General features: G+C 36.8%; 1 pseudogene; it reads right to left on the bottom strand.

The window, feature by feature from the left end:
- Nucleotides 1–9,272: 9,272 nt before the first annotated feature.
- Nucleotides 9,273–17,499, bottom strand: LOC131837218 (cytochrome c oxidase subunit 7A-related protein, mitochondrial-like; annotated as a pseudogene).
- Nucleotides 17,500–22,491: the final 4,992 nt, after the last annotated feature.

The following is a 22,491-nucleotide window of genomic DNA, read 5'->3' as shown; positions in this document are numbered from 1 at the left end:
ATGCGGGACTCGATCCCAGGACCCTGAGATCATGACCTGAGCCAAAGGCAGCGGCTTAACCCACTGAGCCACCCAGGCGCCCCAGAAAACCAAGTATTTAAATACTGCTGTGGGAAAAGTCAAAAAGAATTTAGAAGAAATCCTTTCTTTTCTCCAGCCTAAATTCTCCACTGGAGATATACAAAGGACAAAGTTACACTCCTAATCTCCCTAACTTCAGTAAAGAACTCTTCAGAGGATTCTTTTGATATTGATTGATATTGGCCCTTAAAGCCTGGCCTCATGTACTGGGCATCATGTGCAGGAACTTTAGGATGGGACTGTATCTACTAACCCTGCCCTCAGAGCAAAATATCTGCCTTGACTAACCTTTGGGCGGGAACTCAATGATGTGTGTTCTTATTAGGTCCTAACTCCAAAAATTCACTCAAACCTACCACCTCCTTTCCAAAGAATGACTGAATTAGAGGTTGCAGCACAGAATACTTAAATAGGAATTAGCCATCACATTGGCTCTACTCTTCCTGTATGGCTACAATGGTAGCAATGATACTGGTGAAGCCCACATTAACATATTCCACAGAAACAGCACAATTCAGAAAGAAGAATGATTATATAGACATCCCAAAGAACAAAAATAGTATAGATCACATGTGAGGCATTAATAGAAACATACATGATGAGCATTCCCCTATGTATTTTGTCACTGTTGTTACAAACAAGTGTTTGTTGTATAATTACATTATATTTTCTTATCTTTTTCCTTGTGACCCTAGAGTAGAATCAACTTGGCACTGAATTGACTCTATTCCTAAGGGACAAATCCCTTCATTGAAGGAGAATCTTGCTCCAAGAATCCCATGCTCAGCTGCTAGATTAAGAGAATTAACATAGAAAAATGCAAAAAAAAAAAAAAGGCATTTTAGTACAATACAGCTAATTCTGTATATGCAAGTGGGTGGACCTGTATCACAGAGCAGCAACACTGCAGAGAAGACCCATGCCTTTACGGGATAACTTTGTCCCTTCTGCCTAACTAAACTTCCAAACAAGCCTCCAGCTTTGTTTTCTACTCCTACAAATGTTATTTACATCGTAGAATCACTTTTTTTCAAGGTGTATGTTGAGTGTGATTCTTAACCCACTGAGCCACCCAGGTGCCCCTTGTTGAGTGTGATTCTTAAAAGCAAGTGTCAGCTGAAGCTATTTATTGAATGCAGATTATAATTATTTTTTCTTAAAGGAATAGCCCATTGTGCCAAGATCCCAAGCAAACCCACCACCTAGTGACATGCAGGGCACTTGTCTACACCTTCAGAGCTTGCCAGAGCTACAGATGCCATCTTTCTGAACTGCCTTTGAAGTTCTCCTGTTTTTGCACTTCAAAGAGGTACCAAGACAATAGTAGGGATGCAGGGAATGGGTCCCATTCCCCAATTCAAAAAATGTCAGACATATTTTATGAGTCTAAATGACTTTGTGTCTCATTGTCAAAATCTTTCTTCACCAAGAGATTAAAACTAGCTGGAACACAGTAGACTGTATTAATTACATAGTCTATTAATTAAAGACTTTGTACATAAAACAATTAACCACGAAGTATCTATGCCAGCTGATTAGACTTTTATTATTGACGTGGCAAAAAGAGATAGCAGGATCTTTAACAAAATTATTTCAGATCTACTATTACCTCCCCTTTTTGTAGCATTCTCAAACAACTCTTTACCATCACCAAATGCCCCTGCTGTTCTCTCAATTCCACTAGCAAGAGGTGCAAGCTTCTGGGTTAATTCTATGTAATAAATCAACATTTCTAAATAAGATTGGTGTATTTAAAAAAATCAATTGCTGTGACTTCACTGCTTGGTACAGTTTTCTATACTAAAGGGCTTGGTAAAGTTTTCAATCTTTTAACAACTTAAAAAAATTAGCAGTGACTGGCACCCAAACCTAAAAGAAAGCCAGCAACAGGTCTAATGAAAATCGTGCAGAGAGCCCATCAGACATTAAGTAAATACTTTGCTTCTGTTTTCTAGTCCCTTTTTGTTTGGTTACCATGGCAACCTGTTTTTGTGGGGGTCACTTGGAATGTATAAGAATTTGCTGCAATTAGATGCTTGTGTCCCATTGGCCAGTATGATAGAGAGTAGTAAAACTAAAAAGAAATAAAAGAGAAGGAAAGGCACGGGTGAATGTGGACAAAGCCAACATGCACTTTGGGAACCAAAAAAAAAAAAAATTTTGTAAGCCTAATTATCCTTCAGAGCTATTTTCAAAGTTGCTCTTAATAAAAGTTTCCATATCCGTTAGCCCCTGATTTCTCACCTTGTTGACCTTCCAACAGCTGTAACGCACTTACTACACTTTTGTTGTTCTCTAATTGTTTGATGGATATATCTTATCCCTTCAAATTCTTCTGGGTCAGGACCACATGCTATACTTTTGAGGCAGTGTGATGAAAGCGAGAAACCCATGGAAGGGGAATCAGATGTGATGGATTGCGGCCCAGGCTCCGAAACCAGTTAGACAACACTGAGCCAAATGCCTTCCGCTTCACTGAGACTGTTTCCATATTATAAGACTCATGCCTTTTTAAAGTGTTATAAAAATTAGATTATGTATATTATCGAGAGTGTTATTTAAACCTGTGACATGTGCTTATTATATATATCCTGAATTAAGTTTAATTGATTCAATATCTTGTTCTATAATTCTGCCTCAGGCAGCCTTGAATGTCTAGAAGATTAAGGTACCTTTTGCTTCTCTAATACTCAAGAGACACTATTATTTTTTTACAGACTCTCAGACTATAAATTTTAATTCCATGGTTAGGCGGAGAGAAGGTATTCTACTTCTCAGATGAAAAGAGGGAGCAACTTAAATGTCTGTGAGTGTTTTCACAAAGAAAAATAACAGCATCAATATAAGCTCAAAGATTTGCATAGCCTGGCTCACAAGAAGGCAAAGCAGCATTACAGTGGTGTCTTACCCAGATCCATACACTCTGAATCACATAGGAATTATTTACTTAAAATGGCATCATTGCTTTTTTTCTTCTTTTTTTTGGAAACAATACCTTTTAAAGTTTAGACCTATCACGACATATCGAATATTTCAAAGATTAGCTAAATCCTCCTCCGCTCACCATATTCATTCCAGATGCTTTAAGCACTTGTTGGCTCTGCTCAAGAAGGTTATCCATTCAGGCTTTATTTCAACATCTCCACTGGCTAAAAAACAAAACAAAACAAAAACAAAAAAAAAAAAAAAAAAAAACTTCACCATATCCCAAAGCCATTCATCCTGTGTTCAAGCAGCTCTAATTGTCGGATAATTCTTCCTCATAGTAAATTCAAATCCCTCTTCCCTGTTGTTCTATCCATTGGTCCCAGGCTACAGTTGCTCTCATAACACTGTTTGGAATTCTTCACCTTGTCTATACATGAGGTTTCCAAGTCCTTCTTCAAGAGGCATCCTGAGCTAAACACAGTCCTCTGTGTGCTGGCTGACCAGGACAGTTTTTGATAGGACTATGACCCCGTAGTTAATTCAACAAGCATGGTTGTGTGCCTGTTTGAAGCTATATGCTGAAGATCAAAGATAAGCTCGACAACATCTTTGATTTCAGGGAGATGATAATCTAAAGGAGTACCCAAGAGTGTTAACAAATAGCTTCAACAGGAGGGCTGAAAGCTAAGGTTGACAATACAGTAATGTTTTAAAGGGTGTATTTTCAATGCTTCCAGGGGGAGAGGAAAAGGGTCAGAAAAAGTTTCAGAGAGAAGGTTTTCCCAGGTAGTCCAAAGAAAAAGAACATTCTGGGAAGCTCTGATGTAATGATTCAACATGAAAAACTGAGGGAATTCCAAAAAGTCCATTACAACTGAAATGCAGGGTATAAGGCAAGACCTTACGTTAGAGAGGTAGGCAAGGGTCAAATGATGGAGGACTGTGTGCCCCACGCGAAGACATCTGAACTTTGTCCTATCCACCTAATCTAGTGGTCTCCAAACTGGGGCATACATGTCACAGGGGATGCACAAAATGCTCCACGAGGGTAAAACAGGAGGACTTCTAGTTTATTTGATTTTTACCCCAAGAATCAGGAAAATGTTAAGCTTCACTAGTATTTCATTTGAATTGACACTGGCAAACTCCATCAATAGATTTGAAATTCAAACTGTCACATATCACATACAGTAAGCAAAACATCCTAATGATAAAGAATTCCACAACATGAAGGGCTGGACGCTGGCCATCTCCCTGTGACTCATTTCACTTTTATCAAAAATGTTGCATTTTATGGTATCTAGTTCAGTAGATTTACAGATTATATTATCTATTTTTAAGTAAATAACCCTCATAAAATAGACAGGTGACTTAAGAAAGATCTCTTCAAAGAAACCCCAAACTGAAGATAACACTAATAGGGTAAGCAAAGAAAAACCTAAGAAAAGGGCAGAGCTGATCCTTCTATTCCTTGTATAATCTCTTTGTCAGGTAAAAATACTAATGACACGTTCAGATCTGTTAAATCATTTATATATATATATATATATATATATATATATGCATATACATGTATATATAATGCATATACATGTGTATATATATGTATATACATACATAAAGAATACTATTTTAAGATATGAATTTATATCTAGAATATGAAGACCTTAGAAATTTTTTCTAAATTTGATAGATTAATAGCTTCTTTTTTTTTTTTTTAAAGATTTTATTTATTTGACAGAGAGAGATCACAAGTAGGCAGAGAGGCAGGCAGAGAGAGAGGAGGAAGCAGGTTCCCTGCTGAGCAGAGAGCCCGATGTGGGGCTCGATCCCAGGACCCTGGGATCATGATCTGAGCCGAAGGCAGAGGCCTTAACCCCACTGAGCCACCCAGGCGCCCCTGCAGGATTTTTTTTGAAATTTTATTTATTTATTTGAGAGAAAGAGCACAAAAGCAGGAGTAGAAACAGAGGAAAAAGGAGAAACAGACTGCCTGCCAAGCAGGGAGCCCAAAGCAAGGCTCAATCCAGGGCCCCGGGCTTATGACCTGAGCCAAAGGCAGATGCTTAACTGACTGAGCCCCCCAAGTGCCCCTCTTTTGCAGGACTTTTACTTAGCAGTAATAAGTTTAGTTAAAAATACTTGCTCTTCCCTTCTTAGGAAACACAGTCCAAAGCATGCTGAAGGCCTCTGTTGACCTTAGCAGATGATGCAGTGATGATGCAGTGACCCTGCTCACATCCCTTCCGCATCCCTTGTCCCTGAGCCTTGGAGACTACATCTTAATACACCGTAGCGCTCCATCTGAGGGCTCTCTAGATCTGCAAATAGGTAGGCCAGAAGTGCTCAGTAACTCTTGTCTGCTGCTGACAGATAAGAGTTGGAGAATATTTACTATGCCTTGAGGGCAACTCCTCAGAGAAATTCTGTGCTAGCTCCTGAGCTAGCAGTGTCCCAGAGCAGGAACCTGCTTGGTGACATGTCCTGTACTGGATCATTCTCTTCCTTTTCTCACTTCTGCCATCCCTTATCCATGCTTTCTGGGATCGCCTTCTCCCAAACAAACTACTTACACTCAAATCCTTCTTTCAAGATCTGCTTCTTTGGGAACCCAACCTAAGACAGTGACTGCTTAAAATGCACCAGATAAGAGGCACCTGGGTGGCTCACTTGGTTGAATAGTTGAGCATCTTCCTTTGGCTCAGGTCATGATCCCAGAGCTCCAGAATGTCTCACCTCAGGCTCCAGCCTCCCCTCAGGCCCCCTGCTCAGTGGGGAGTCTGCTTCCCCCTCCCTACTTCTCCCTCTCTCTCCACTCTTTCCCTGCTCATGCTTGCTTTCTCCTGTTCACTCTCTCTCTCTCAAATAAAATCTTTAAAAAAATGCATCAGATAAATCAGTGGAAAACAAAGCTGAATATTTGAAGAAGTTAAGTATTAGACACTTGCTAAACACTTGAGAATAAAACTATGGATGTTTCTAACATGTTTCTTTTTGATATTTGTTATACTCTCAATAATGAAATACATGAACAACTTTTTGTTGAGCCAGTAAAGTGTAATGAAGAATATACTTTTTCATTAGTATTGATATCTTTTGAAAACACTATGTCAGGGAAATAGTGGGTATAAATAGAAAATTGACTAAAGAGAAAAAGAAAAAAGGCCCTAGGGTAAAGTGACAACGTTAGCACCACAGCAAAATTCATCAACTACATTATTATAGGCAAATAAAAATGGCAAAGCAGATGAGCATTTTATTTTGTTGATGGCATTAATTTCATAAAAACAGAGCTGTCCAAGTTTTTATAATATTTCAATATCACCTTTTAATGAGGTTTAAAAAAACTATCATGAAAATCTGAGGTATTACATAGAAATTTGTTATCTCACAGCAAAGAACTGAAAAAGAACTTTCATATATAAAGATGAATTGCACATTTTCCTTTTACAAATAGTCAAAATTTGCTTACCTTTCCTGTGATGAGAATAATTTTCCATTATCATACTACCCCCCAGATGGAGTTTTTAAAATAAGTAAACATCAATCAAAATGTTAACAGATTATTTCATGAATATCAAAATATTGATTCTAAGCTATTTATAGAGATGCAAAAGACCCCAAATAGTCCACCCAGAATTGATGGAAAAGAACAAAGGTTTACAATTAAGCTACAGTCATAAAGACAATGTGGTTTGGCAAAAGAATAAACAAACAGATCCATGGACAGAACAGAGAGGCCAGAAAGAGACTCACATAAATGCAGTCACTGCTCTTTGACTTTGAAAGGAGCAAAGGCAGCCCAGTGGTGCTGGAAGAACTAGACATCTACATGCAAAAAAATTCATCTAGGCACAGACCTTATACTTCTTAGAAAAAATAACCCAAAATAGATCATAAACTTAAATGTAAAATGCAAAACTATGAAACTCTAGAAGTTAACAGAAGAGAAAACCTAGATGACAGAAAGTCTGAACATGCACCTCACCAAAGACATAGACAGCATAAGCATATGAAGAGAGTGTCCCTATCATATTTCATCAGAGTATGCAAACTAGAACAACAATGAGGTATCCCTACACTCCCATTATAATGGCCAAAATCTGGAAGGCTGACAACACCAAATGCTGACAAGAATGTAGAGTAACACGGATTCTTTTTTTTTTTTTTTTTTTTTTTTTATTTATTTGTCAGAGACAGAGGGAGAGAGAGCGAGTGAGCACAGGCAGACAGAGAGGCAGGCAGAGGCAGAGGGAGAAGCAGGCTCCCTGCCGAGCAAGTAGCCCGATGCGGGACTCGATCCCAGAACCCTGGGATCATGACCTGAGCTGAAGGCAGCTGCTTAACCAACTGAGCCACCCAGGCGTCCCGAGTAACACGGATTCTTGTTGATTGCTGGTGAGAATCCAAAATGATAGCCACTTTGGAAGACAGTTTGGTTTCTTACAAAACTAAACGAAACGTACTCTCACCATATGATCCAGTAATCACCCTCCTTGGTCTGCACCCAAAGGAGATGAAAACTTACGTCCACACAAAAATCTTCCCAGGGATATTTATATCAGCTTTCTTGACAACTGCCCAAACTTGGAAGCAGCCAAGATGTCTCTCTGTAGATGAATGGACAAATAAACTGGTATAGCCAGACAATAAAATATTATTCAGCACTAAATAGAAATGAGCTATTAAGTCATGAAAAAGACATGGAGGAAACTTAAACCCCTATGAGTTAGAGAAAGCCTATCTGAAAAGGGTACATACTGAATGACTCAAACTATATGCGAAAAAAACCACTATGGAGACAAGTAAAAGAATCAGCTGTCAGGAGTGAGAGATGGGAAGAGAACAGGGAGAGCACAGATGTTGAGGGCAGGGACAGACTCTGTATGCTGGATACATGTTAATATGTGTCTGTTCAAACCCACAGATTATACAGCAAGAGTCAGCTTTAAGGTAAACTATGGACTTTGGACAAACATAATTTGGCAGTGCAGATTCATCTTTGATAAATATCACTTTGATATTTTGATATAATTCTGGTGAGGGATATTGCTAATGGAGGAGACGTGTGTGGGGGCAGAAGGCGTATGGGGAACCTCTGTACCTTCCTCTCAATTTTGTTGTAAACCTAAAACTGCTCTAAAAAATTAAGTCGTTAATAAACAGACAATCTGTCCTTTCAGAATAAAGGTGAGAGCTTAGCAATGAGTGAAAAAGCAACTGTTTTTCAAAAGAAATGTGTATGGACGACAGAGCATGTTGTCTTGAAATTTTTCCTTTATTTCCTTTATTGTGTGATTTCCTTTACCCAAAAGCAATGCAAAAGTGTTGTTCTCATGTCTACACATATAAAAGCATGAAAATTAAATTATCTAACTTGTAAAATTTTGTAAATAAAAGGTTTCAGTAGGGTTTTCTTGTTTAAAGATACTGAAGTATAACACCGTTTAGTTAGCTCACAAGAACAACTGATTGAAATTATGGAAGATAAAAATATATTGCCAAATTTCATGAAAAAATGAATAACTGATGGATGGACTGAAAAATAAAAATTATATTTTAGTTATAACCAATGATGCACTTCTATTTGTTTTTGAAGTATCCTGTGTTTAACCACTGTAGCAATCAAAAGCAAATCTCAAAATAAACTGAATTCTGAATCACTATACCAAAATTAGGTTAAGCTAAGTTTTTTGGTTTTTTGGGGTTTTTTTTTTGAGATTTTTCATTCATGTATTTATTCCACAATCAAAATAAGTCATAATTTAAAGCCATAACATTTTGAAAAGGTAAAGGAGGCTTTGTGTCACAGCTGCATTAATAAAACACACCGGTCTAAAGTACAACACTCAACAGGTGTCTTCTGTTCCCGAGATGGAATAAATACAAACAATTACACCTAAAATTTCACTAAAGATCTGAGGTGAGGCAAATAACCCTTGGAAACAAACTGTCCAATGAACAGAGTCAGGCTGCAAATAATTTTTAACATTTTACTGCAAGAAGGAAAAAACCCCATGGTGTCTACTAGCATAAACCTCCATTTCATACTCCTGGCCTTGGTTTCTCTCTACCTTCCTCAATCACATCCAAATCCAGAAAGGCCTCTGTACCCCACGTTCAAAAACACCACTGTGAGTCCCTAAGGACCTCAGCACAGACTACTGTCAAAGAGCCTGTGTGCAGCCTCCCTCTAGAACCTCCAGGGAAATCAGGAGCCCAAGGAGCAGCAGCATTTCTTTAAGCAATAGTATTAACTGTCCAATGTGCTTTTCATAAACCAAAATACTACCTTAATATCTTCCTATTTCTCTGGGAAAATGTTAAGTAAACCATTCAAGTAAAAAAGAAAATGTTTACAGAGCAGTGAAAAATGAAAATTCAAAGGGTTTATGCCAAAAAGCAAACCAGTCCTCTGCAGCCTCAAGTCATTTGTTTCTGGGCTGCGAAGCCATGTAGAGCGCAATCAGGCAGTAGATGGTCCCCCCCCAGCGTCAGCGCCATGATGGTCCAGTAAAGCATTTGGTCAGGCAGGCCTCGTTTCAGGTGGATGGGCACACCATCGGATTTCTGGAAAAACTTCTGCAGCTCGGGAACTTTGTTTTTCCCAGCATAATCATATACAAGAAAATCAGAACTCAGTTTGGTTGGTGTGGCAAAGATGATAGGTGGTGCTTCTGTGGAAACCAAAGGCCTTAATCCCTGCGGGCTATAGGCATCGGAAGCCCATGTTCCAGTCAACTTCTGCGTGAAGCCACTAAACTTGTAATACAGGATGCCGGGTGTCCGGCTTCCCGCAGCCGCTGCCTGCGCAACTGCCTAAGCTAAGTTTTTAAAAAATGAAACACATTAAAGCACACTGCAAAAATAGGTTTTTATTTGTTTTATTAATACATGATATTCTGAAGATTTAAATTCCTATTGTATCTCATCCTTTTAAAATTTGTTTTGTGTATGTTTTATGATGTATGAAATATTTACATTATATACTTATTTTACATATTTATGTTGAATATACATGCTCCATTCTTTTTAATAAAGATTTTATTTATTTATGTATTTATCTATCTAAATATTTATTTAGAGAGAGGAGGAACAAGAAAGGGTCAGGCAGACTCTGTGTTGAGCGCAGAGCCCGATGTCAGACTCAATTTCATGACCTTGCGATCATGACCTGATCAGAAATCAAGAGTCTGACATTCAACTGTCTGAGCCACCCAGGCACTCTTTCCAACATGGCTATAGATAGGGCACATAGACAATGGGAAGACTGGATGAATGTCTACTGAAAGTTTTAGAGTTGGGAAATAACATGATCACATTTGTGTTTTGAATGCACACTCTAGAAATGGTGTAGACAGCCAAGCAAATTTGGAGACAGATGAACAAGGAAACTATCTGACAGTAAAGTAGAGATAATTAGTCCCAAATTAAAAACCAGTAGTAATTGACAGAGAGACGAACAGTTGCTGAAGTGACTAGAACTTGGAAAACCAACGTATGTAAGGATCAGAGAAAGACCAAAATAAGGATAAGTTGACTGCCTAGTTTGGGGCAAGAGTGACTTCATTGGTAGTAGGTTCGCACCAAGACAGGTCCTCCCAGACAGAAAATACCAAGAGAACAGCAGGGTTAGGAGGAAAAGCTAATATACCTGCTAAATCCTACATCTATCCCTATCTCCTACACCAAGATGTTATAGGAGATAAATACTATGGCAGAAGGCTGGGCTTACAGAGTTGAAAGTTGTCAGCTTGTATGATTACACTTTGTTACTCTATTAATGCAGCTTTAAAATAGACTGTTTTAGGTTTTTCTGAGGAGGGAAAAAGTAAGTATGTCATCCTGCTAATTCATACTGAGTTTAAAATTAACTTTTAATTCTTTTTCACATGTGATATCGTTTAGGCACTTCTCTTTATGCTGTGTATTTGCCATTATGTCTATGGACCTAAGAACAGGACATTTCCCTGGTGCTTATCTCACTTTGCTTTGCTCAAGTCAACACATCGAAAGGTTTATGGAGCTCTCCTTAGTGATGACTATCAAGCGCATCAACCAGAAATCCCAGCTTCATATCATCACTTGCTAATGTCTGTTAACTGAAAATTTCATGGCATGTCTTTTTGCCCTTCCTGGCTCCCAAGCACCTATTACTGAATTGATGGGTTTATGGCACCCTATCATCATCAATAAACTGCATCCCAACTATTTTATTTTTCCTTTTTTTGTTGTTCTTCCTTACACTACATTTCCAGTCCCTTTTCTTTTCCTTCCAGCATCCCCTACTATATTTGATCTGCACCGAAAAAATAAAATGATTGAGCGCTCTACAGTCTCAACTTTCCCATTAATGAGAATGACCTCTCTCTCCATCTATTGAGATTCATTCATTCATTCATTCACTGAATATTTCCTCAGTGCCGACTGTGTTTCAAATTCTTCTTTTAAAAGGTGTGATCATATTAGGCAAAAGTTTCTTTACCTCTCTTAATAGAATGTTAATATTTTTTCAAAAGTATTTTCTTAGGTCAATTTCTAGGTAGATATTTTAAAAAAAGTTTTCTTGCTATAATGCAAGGCATCATATTACCCATTATATTTTTAGTTAGTGCAAGTATAGAAGAACTCTGTTGGTATTTTTGTTGTGGTTACTGTTGGTCTTCTATATAGCAACCTCACTGAACTCTTTTATTAGTTTTAAGAGTCTGTTAATTGTCTTGAATTTCCAGTCCTTGAATTTTTTATATCTTTTTCTTGCCTTACTGCACTGGCCAGAGATCATTACTTTTGCAAGGATTCACAAACCACCCTCTCAGTAATTCAATCTAGCTTGAAAATGAGACTAACAGTCCACAGTTTGCATATTAGTTTCTCTTCTTCTTTGGAAAAAAGAAAATCTATTGAGTTTTCCAGAACATCTTATTTTCCCCAATATCTTCTTTAAAAATCTCAGTCCATACTATATTGTAAATATGAAAGTTGCTAAGAGAGTAGATCTTAAAAATTCTCAACACAAAAAATTCTGTTACTATGTATGGTGATAGATTTAACTAGACTTATTGTGGTGATCATTTTGCAATATATACAAACATTGAATAATTACGCTGTACACCAAGCTAATATAACATTATACGTCACTTAAACTTCAATTTTTAAAGAAAATCTCAGTCCAGGAGTACCCGGTGGCTCAGTCAGTTAAGTGGCCATCTCCCGATGTTTGCTCAGGTCATGATCTTGGGATCTTGGGATCAAGCCCTGTATGGGACTCTGTGCTCAGTGGGGAGTTTGCTTGGGATTCTCTCCCCCTCTCACTGGGCCTCTCCCCCTGCTTGTTCTCTCAAATAAATATTTATTTCTCTCTCTCTCCAAAATAAATAAGTAAATCTTTAAAAAAAAAAAACAAACAAACCTCAGTCCAAAGATTTTCAGAATTTTCTAAATAAGATTGTGTGCACATTCCCTGGGGCCATTTTACTTGCTAAATAAATACCTTGTTTTAAGTTTTGGGGTTTTTTTAATATTTATTTTAGAGAGAGAGGAAGAGTGCAAGCAGGGGCAGGGACAGAGAGAGAATCGCAAGACTACTCCCCTGCTGAACATGGAGCCCAACTCAGGGCTCCGTCTCGTTACCCATGAGATCATGACCTGAGCCAAAACCCAGAGTCAAATCTTCAACCAACTAAGCAATCCAGGTTCCCCTCAAGTTTTCTTAAAAAAAAGACTCATGTTAAAGCCTATATGATGCTGGAGAAAGGTAATCAATGGAATTTTATTTGAACCTGAAATGAGGGCTTTATACAGTAGCAGCTATAAATGTCAGTTGGATACTCATTTCTGGGGTAGATTTATTCCCACTCACTATCATCTTTAGAGCCCATCAAATAATGGAATGGAGTGGGGAAAACAGAATGTATCACAAGGGTGATAGAGGTAACAACCGATTTTAATAAGACATGAACAAATATTCTAAAAGGATGAAGAGCTCCGAAGCTCGAGTTCATTTAGTATGTCATGATTTATTGAGAGTAAAATCAGGACTTGGTGCCTGATTGTACCTGTTGCATGAAGAAAGAGATACCTTAACTTTTCTGTATGATCATTTTGTTGCTTTTCCAAAGCATTAAATTCCTGTTCAATTGAAGACATTTCCAGAACAAACCTTTTTGGTTGTTTCAGGGGCATTACATATTTGTTTATGAATCAATTATTGTAAATTGCAGTATGTGCTTCTTTTTATTATGCTAATGCTGTATATCATTACACTTTTTGTTTTACTTGGCTGTATTTTAATGTCTAGTTAGCTAGTAACATTGACACTAAAACAAATTTTTGGCACATGTTTGGAGTGGACTGTAACTCAGAATCAAATTTAAATGGTTTGTTGTGAAGCCAGGAAAATTGCTGCAACAGCAAACACAAAAATATATTCACTCAGCTAATACATGTTAACATTCAAGAAATTTACTTAATATACACACACACACAATATTTGAACAGAGGTCGAGGTAACAATTATAGAAAAGCTCCCATATTAACAGGAATCAATAAACTAACTAGTTTATTTATCTCCCTCCTTTGCCAGAGAGAATATTGAGAGGAGAAATAACAAAAATGGAGAAGGGGAGAAATGCATACACTACATTTAAAATATCTTCTCCAAGATCATATTTTATTTTGTAAGTGATATCATACTCTTTCCCTTCACAAGTTCTATTCACTTAACTTCTATGATGAAGTTTAATCATTACCTTCACCTACCAGTTCAACTACCAACTTTAATTACCAGTTTCATACTCACTAAAAAGTAATAATAATTACATCAAGGGAATAGCAAGTGATAGTACTTATTTTCATGTTTTCATCCTGATATGCAAACTATTCATTTAAGGATTTCTTTCCTGTTGGATCGCACTTAATTAATAATTTGGATGATTCTATTTTTCCGTGAGAAACCACAATGCGACCGTAAGTATTTTTTTAAAAGAACCCTCATATTAAGAGGAGAAGAGAGCCACAGACATATAGTGATAAGGGCAGAGCTGGTTAAAAGCACTAAAAGCAGAAGTATTTACAGATCACACTGCTTCAGCTCTTTCTAGAGCAACAAATCCAAACAGGGCTCTGCCTTATGTGGCTTTCTTTCACTTTACAGATGCTGAAAACTTTCATTTCAAGTTTCTATCTCCTAGAAGTGGGATGGGGGGAAAAAAAAAAACTGGTTATTATTCCTAAACCCATTGAAATTGCATTTGTGGCATCAAAATGGATTTTTTTTTTTAAGCAGGATGTTGGATTGACAGTAAAGCAGCTGCTCTGCAACAAGCGAAAGCAAAAATTAATAAGAGACCTTAGCAAAAGAAAGACTATTGGTTTTGCACACCCAGAGCAAATTGGCTGGATTTAGAAGAGCACACTTTGATCTTTTCCAGACTAATTACTGCTCTGTGGTTTGACTGTTTTGTACATTAGTTGCCCTTCATACAAAACCGAAACTGCTATGGTACACAGCTGTAATACAAATGAAAATTTGACATTCAGTAAACAAAGCATGGCAAGGGTCATTCTTTCAGCACAATAACTGCATAATACAATTTTAGAATGCCTTTTGTATACAAAAAAATGACACATTTTAAGGCAGTTTTGAACTCAGTGTAGGCAGTCAAGGCTGTTTATAAAGGACATAGAAATTGCTCCCAACTCTGATCTATAAATACAGATTGAAAACAGTTTATTTCAACATTGCAGAAATGCTAAGGAATTCACAATTTTACAGAAATAAATGTATCTGTTTTTAGAAGATGTTTTTTTCACTTGTCTATAAGGTTAATTGGGAGCAGATTTCCTAAGGAGCTGTTTGCTAGAGCAATGTTTATTCACCAATATGATTCTGGATTTGCTTCTGGGAAAGAATTCAAAGTATTTTATATGTATACTTTATATCAAAATATTTAATACTATATTTTTCAGAAAAGGTAATGAATTAAATATTATAAATTAATATTTTCAACAAACCCAATTGAGGAATTTTTTTAAGGCATCAGTCTATCCCTGCATAAATGATATATTTAGCTTATAATCAAGTTACCCTTCTAAATGGCATGACTTTAAAGAGTTTTCATTTTTAATGTGGTCTTGATGGTCACTCTAATAAGCTGTACAATAAGTTATCAAATGACTAAAAAATGGATCAAGTATATTGAAAGGCTTTTATGTTATACTAGATTTGGTCTGTATTTAAATCAACTTAACCTTTGAAGCTATACAATTGTTACCCAGTTTTTGTCAACACACACAACCCCACAACTTCAAAATACCTACACTTAAAAGTCAGAGGACTTTCAATAATTCAAAGTTGAAATATTTCAAATATAGAGAAATATTTGATTAAAGAAGTGATCTATCAGAAACATTTCCGGCTAGACTAGACAAAACAACACCAACCCTTTTTTTATGCTTTATTTCTCTCAAACTTTTGAAAAAAGTTGATATAGAGAATATTGCTGATCTAGTTCATGTAATTAACTGTTCACCAGAAACTAAAAAAAAAAAAAAAAAAAAAAAAATCTGTATCTGGGATAACAAACTGGGGCAGTGCGCAAGAGTGTCAGAGATTAGAGACACTGTGCTCCTCCATCCAACCATTTACAAATGCCACATGTTGAGCAAGTTGGCTCTATCATCATTTCTTTAATTGCTATAGGAATTATATAAATTGTGTGACCTCTTTTTGCTTTTAAAACTTAGCTGGATACATCCTTCGTATACACACAAAGCTGTTTTCTAAATGCCTGTTTCTGTCTGGCTCATTTACCTTTACCTAACGGAACAGCTCTCCTGGGGGCGGGGGGGATACCGGCAGCGGGCAGAGTAGTTACCTATTCACAGCAAGAGACTTGAGAGTTCAGTACAATAGATTTTCACAATATGTTTAGGAGAGGCCCAGAGCTACAGTGCTAAGCACCATGTGGAAAGGTAGATAAATACATACAGATAGAACCATAGACCTCGGCCAAGTGGAGTGAAGAATAACAGAGAATCTATAACGCTTTCTACTTCAGCAGCAATCAAACCCAACCTCTGCAAATTAATCAGCCTGCAAAACACCACGAATGGAGAAAAGAGGATATTGATTCCTGGAGAAGTCACCTATATTTTATTTTCCCATTAAAAATAATCACAGAATGCTATTCTAAAATACGAACGTTTTCCCCCCATGAAGTATAAAACAGACCAGTTCCTTTTTGCTAATACATCTGAGATTATCTCAGAATGACTCCATGAAACACTTTTAATTTTTATCTGGGGAGAAAATTGTTAAATAAACCCTTAAAGTATTATTTGCCAAGCATGCCATGTTTTTCCTTAAGGGTGTTAGAGTCCTGGGGTTATAGTAATTTACTGATGACTCAGTTTAGTAGGCTTTTGTTCCTGTGACCATTAATAATGTAAGGTCCGTTTCCACTTGCTTTTGTCCTATATCATGGCTTTAGACTTGGAAACTACCTGCAAAGGGGAACAAGATATTGAAAAATACTTTTGCTTTTGCCTTTTCAAAATAAGGTTTCTTGTTAAATACCCAAATTAAAGACCTCTTCTAATTTATCCTCACTCAAAAAGTAAAAATAAATGTTCACTGAGGTAGAAATTTTTACCCAAAAAAATGTAATTCTGAGAAACAAATTAGGTTTTATTTAATAGGGGAAGCTGTTTTCATAATGTTTTCTTAGTTATCCTGTAAAATAATAAAGAATTCTTTCATGTGCCATACAATCAATTATAACCTTATGACTCAAAGTCTTTCTAAACCCCCTCCCCCCATCAAATGGCTAATGTTCCAAGTTTGAGCTTTGGGGGTTGTTACAGTCACTAGTTCTGTTTTAAATTAAACACCTAATTAAAAGGAAGCCATTCATAAATAGCAATGTGCTGAAATCGGAATGGAATAATAGTGGCTCCACATACGTCCCGTTTTCCCACAAGGCTCTTAGAATATTCCCCCCCCCCCCCCCGGAACAAACTAAAATTTGTCAATGAGCTCAACTGCAACGTTTGCTGTGTATGCAAACTGGCCACCGCTACCACAAGCATGTTTCAGGGTGACAGAATGGCAGCCATTGTCATTCGCCTCTAGAAATACCCCTAAAGCAGAGTGTGCTCACAGGTTCTTCTGAGACTATTACTAATACTTCCCCGTTTCCTTCTGGCAAGAACCTAACTCCATCCAGACCAAGAGAGAACAAAAAATTCTCAGCCTGGGGGTTAAATGTGAGTACTTTCAGGAAATCTCATAAAAATAAATAAATAAATAAAATTACTCACATATAATGGGGCCTTTAACTGCTCCCCAAACCATTTTTTCATCTTCTTAAGGTCGGAGGTTACAGGATATTTTTTTGCATGGGTTGAACACTTGCCGATCACTGAGAAGATTAAAGGCATAAATGGACAAGACTGGGTGTCAGGACTGCTACCAAAGGCTTCATTCATACCGCCACTGTTTTGGCATCTGCTTTTCACTTCTGTGCATTCAAATGCTTACCAACAATATTTGAAAATTTCAGGATCCGTCGAGCACCAGAGCAGAAGATAGCGTGTTCTGAGTATTGCATCATCTAGTGAGGGCTGGTTAGAGAGCTGACTGCCCTCCCTGGCTTCAGGAAGTTTGTTCACATTTCTCTTCCCCAAATATAAAGTGGGTATAAAAGATAGCTTTGTGGGATAAAGGCAGGCAAGGGTGAGTGAATGAAATTGTGTCTTAAAATGATTTGAAGTCAGTGCAATTTAAGTAAAAAGAAAAAAAATTGTACCTTTAACACATTGTGATCTTACATCAAAGCAAAGGGAATGTAATCTGCTGCTTTTCCATCTGAACAAATCCAATAGCAATCATGCTTATTAAATATTTGCACGTAGTTCTTTCTGTGATAAAATTTGTACTGTCATCCAGGAACTAATTATCTCAAATGAGAGACTGTATGTGAAAGTACCTTGTAAAGTGTAAAAATATAAAGCACTATACTTGTCATAATAATAGTAATAGGTATTAAGTGCTTACTCTGTACCAGGCAATATGTTCAACAAGGGTTTATTTAAACCTCACAGCAACCTTGGGAGACAGATGCTATCATTGCCACTTTAGAAGTGACAAACCTGAGAGACACTGAGTCACTTGCCTGTCCCACACTGCAAGAAAGAGAAACTAAGGAAGACGCCCAGGTCTGTCTGATTTCCAGACCCAAGCACATCACCCATACTACCCTATGTAAGGGACTATTTGGACAGCAATGACCTTTTTCCCATATTAAAATATGGTGCTTTTTTGTGACTGCCTCTGAAAATGCAGATGTTATTATAAATTAGAAAGTTGAAACATGGCATGTTTTGTTCATAAAAGCCTTTTTCCAAATGACTCTTCTTGTGTAGTATTTACTTTTATAGAAAAGGAAATAAATGTTGCATCCTAGAAGAAATTGCTTTTGTTCTTATTTTGTTGCTTAGATGAGTACAGTTAAGTGCTATAAACACAAGCTGTCATATCATTACTTGTTAACCGTTAGATTCTTAAATATTTGATATTAACCTCTATGGCACCAGAATATATCGGTGACAGCGGCACTATAATCAAGTCCTATTATGTATTAAAATAAATATATAATTGCCAATTCTACATATGAATTATGTCATCTAGAAGTGTCCTGGGATGAAATAACAGATACATAAACAAAACAGTTTCCACTGAATCATTTTAGTTAAAAATGTATAAGAATCCTATTTTTCAAATATCCACCATATCACTTTTGATTAAAGTAGCAATAAACTATTCCTACTTTACAAAAAGCAAAGCCACGTCACAGAAAAGTTCTAAGAGGTAGTGAAAGTAGTTCCATTTCTTCTAAAAGTTAGGTAGACGAAAATCTGGCCCAACCATTTAAAGATACCTCTAACCTTCAAAATGTTTTATAAGAAACAAATCAATTCCAAATGTTCACTCACCACAGTTAACATTTCAGAGTACTGCAATTAATTTTGGAACATGGTTTATGAAAGAGAAAAGAACTAAGAGCTCACAATATAAACTTTGTTAGAATAATGGACTGTGATAATTGGGGGTTTCATTACAATGCAGAGGAAATCTTTTCTAATATCAAAATATTTTCCTCATTCTACCATTATAGTTCTGTGAAAAGTCTGGGAAAAGATTAGGAGCTATGTTTTGAAGAAACTTGGTGTGAACTTTGCTAACAACAATCCAAATAAGTTTTCAGATTACTCTTTCAAGAAATTGCAGTATTTCATGCAAAACGGTATCCACTTTACCACTCAGGTAATTTTTTACTCACCACGAAATGAAAATCTATATTCTGCTCTCCCTTGCATGTCTCTTTAAAACCTCAAACCAGAGGAATGAGTCACATTTTGGGACCGTTTTCTTTTTTAATCTTCTTCACTCTTCTATTCTGTTTCTAAAGGGACACTTAGTTTTAACTAGATTGCAATTTCATTTGAAAAGAATTGAACAGGCTTTCTAGAATGAGTTAAAGATTACCCATTGAGAGTATTTTTGGCAGCTACCTTTAAAGATGCAAGGATCTGTAAAAAATGGTACATCTAGATTTAATACAGATAATACTTGGTTCTTTGAGATAGAAACGATGTAATTGTGATATTGGCAGGAAAGATATGTAAGATGTGCTTTTCACTGCTCACATCTCTTTGGACAAGCACAGTTTTCTTTGTAGAATTTTATCACATTGAGAATGCTAAGTACATTAGTGAATTTCTTATACAATGATAGTAGAAACAACTGCTGTCATTTTTAATTCAAATGGTTAAATACACACAATATTGTTTCATGTTACTTGCAATTAGAGTGTGAAATGTAAGGTGTGTGGTATAAATTATTAATTATCCAATCATTTCTATGAAAAATAAAGGGGAAGGTATTAGACTCATACCTTTGTAAACAGTACCTAAACAAATAGTTCAGGGAAAAGCCAAAGATGAAAACAAAAACTAATAACAACAAATAACAAAAAATTAAGAAAAATTTTTTTTTTCTTTTTTGGCTTTTTTTTATGGTATCTGTGTGATGGATGCTAACGAAAGTTATTATGGTAATTATTTCACAATATATGTAAGTCAAGCAATTAAAAAATCATAATAAATAAAGGTTTCCCTATGTGCCAAGCACTGTGTTATTCTACAAAAATTAATTAATTCCTTATAACAACCACATGAGGTAGGTAGGTACCCATTTTACAAATGAGGAAAAAGAAACTTAAAGGATTAAATAAAGGGTTAAATAACTTGTCCAAGGTCACTGACTGAATGCAAGTTTACTAAAATCTTCAATGTAGTCTTGTAACTGTTCCTCATTGTTCAACAGCTGTAAGAAACATAACTTTCTTATTCACACTGTCTGAGAGTTTTGGTAACAAATACACATTGGCGCTACAGTTCTACATGAAGGAACTTAGAAATAGATATTTTGGGCATATGTTAAATATATATTTATCATGTCCTAGGTACTAGACCAGGTGACTAAGATACAACAGTGAAAGAGAACATAGTCCTTGCTCTCCAAATGAGCAGTCTAAAAGAAGACAAACATTTAAAAGTTAATTGCAATAAAACAAGAAAAGTATTATAAAATAATAATAACTAATATTTTGAGCACTTACAGTGTGCCAGTCATTTCTAATAAGCACCTTATATATTTACACAAGTAATCTTCACAGCAATCTATGAGATAGATATTAAAGAGACAAAGAGGTATATTTAAGATTTTTTGGAACACAAAGAAAGCCCTTCCACTCTACCTAGGTAGGCCAGACATTTGAGCTAATCCTATAGGATGTATATATCCACAAGAAAGAGGGATATTTCAGTCAGTATAGTGCAAGATAGACCACAGGACCCCAAACACCCCAAATCTTACTGATTCATAACAAACATTTACATTTGTTCACAAAACCCGTCAGGTTACCTTGGGAGCTCTTCGTATCTTCTCACTCTGGGTCCCAGACTGATGGAGCTTCCACCATCTGGAGCGTCACCAGTTGCTCGAAGCAACAAAAGGGGATGTCATAAATAATGCACTGGCTCTCTAACATGTGTGTCACCTTTGCTCTGTTTTCATTTGCCGGAGTAAGTCACATGGTCACACCTAGCTTCGACAGGAATGGAAGTACCATCCTACTATCTACCCAGGAGTAATTAGGAACACTGGGGAATAACCCTATTGCCTACCAAGGAGTGGAGAGAATAAGTAAACCAAAGACAAAAAACATATGCAAGGGAATGGGAGTGAGAGGGTGTTTTATAATGGTGATTTTGATGATAAAAGCATACAGTATGCGTAAGGAAAGCATGAGGAGAGGGAAAGTCAGGTGAGTGCCAATCATGAAGACTCTTAACACACATGGGATGTTTAGACTTCATCTTTTAGGCCAGAGGAAGCTATTGTACGATTTTAAGCAGAGGAGAAATACTATCAAAGTTTTCATTCAGAAAGGCCAAGTTAGGTGAAACAAGAAAGAAAAATAAGAAGAAAGTAGAGATGAGGGGACTGACTGTATGAGTTTCCTATCTCTGTGTAACACAGCCTTAGCAGCTTAAAACAACACAGTTAATTATGTCACAGTTTCGATAGGTCAGAAGCTGAGCTTAGCTGAGTCCTCTGCTTCCAGACCTCACCAAATTGCAATCCAACTGTCAGCTGAGTCACCAGAGGGTCAACGGGGGAAAGAGCCACTGCCAAGCTCCCTCATGTTGTTGGCAGGATTCACTTCCTTGCAGCTACGTGACTGAAGGTTTTAGTTCCTCCTGAAGGCCACCCTCAGCTCCTAAAAGTCCCTTATAGCTCTTCGTCACCTGGCCTTCTTCCAATACGCCCACTTGCTTTGTTCAGTTTATTTATTCAAAGCCAACAAGGGGGAGAGTGTCTTACCTTAGGGAGGGCCTAGACCCTCTTTTTTAAGGGCTCTTAACTGAATAAGTCAATCCCACCCAGGATAATCTGGATTATCAGCTGATTTTGCAATCAATTGATCCAGGACCCTAATTACACCTGAAAAATCCCTTCACCTTTGCCATATTCTACAGGCTAGAAGTAAGTCACAGGTCTTGCTCATATTCAAGGGAAGCGGATTATATAGGATACGAACACCAGGGCGTGGGAATGACTGGCGCCACCTTACAGTCTGAGAACAAAATGAACCAAATGAAAGGATATCTCAAGTGTCCAGGTGAAAAGCTGTATGATCCCAGACTAAGTTAGCTTTAAAAATGTTTAAGAGATACACATATATCTTATATATAATTTGACTTTTTATTAAACTTCAGTTAATCATTAGTCTGGTCTTTCTTGTCTTATCTGTATAACTGAACTATGATAATATTCAAAGTAAGTGTTTTGAAATTTAAAAGAGCAGCAAAAATTTCAAGTATCTGGATCACTCTAGCCAAGAGCAAAAAAAC

This window comes from Mustela lutreola, chromosome 7 (assembly GCF_030435805.1).
Source record: "Mustela lutreola isolate mMusLut2 chromosome 7, mMusLut2.pri, whole genome shotgun sequence".
Lineage (NCBI taxonomy): Eukaryota > Metazoa > Chordata > Mammalia > Carnivora > Mustelidae > Mustela > Mustela lutreola.
Note: the sequence above shows the minus strand (reverse complement) of the source record. Positions and strands in the feature narration are given on the sequence as shown.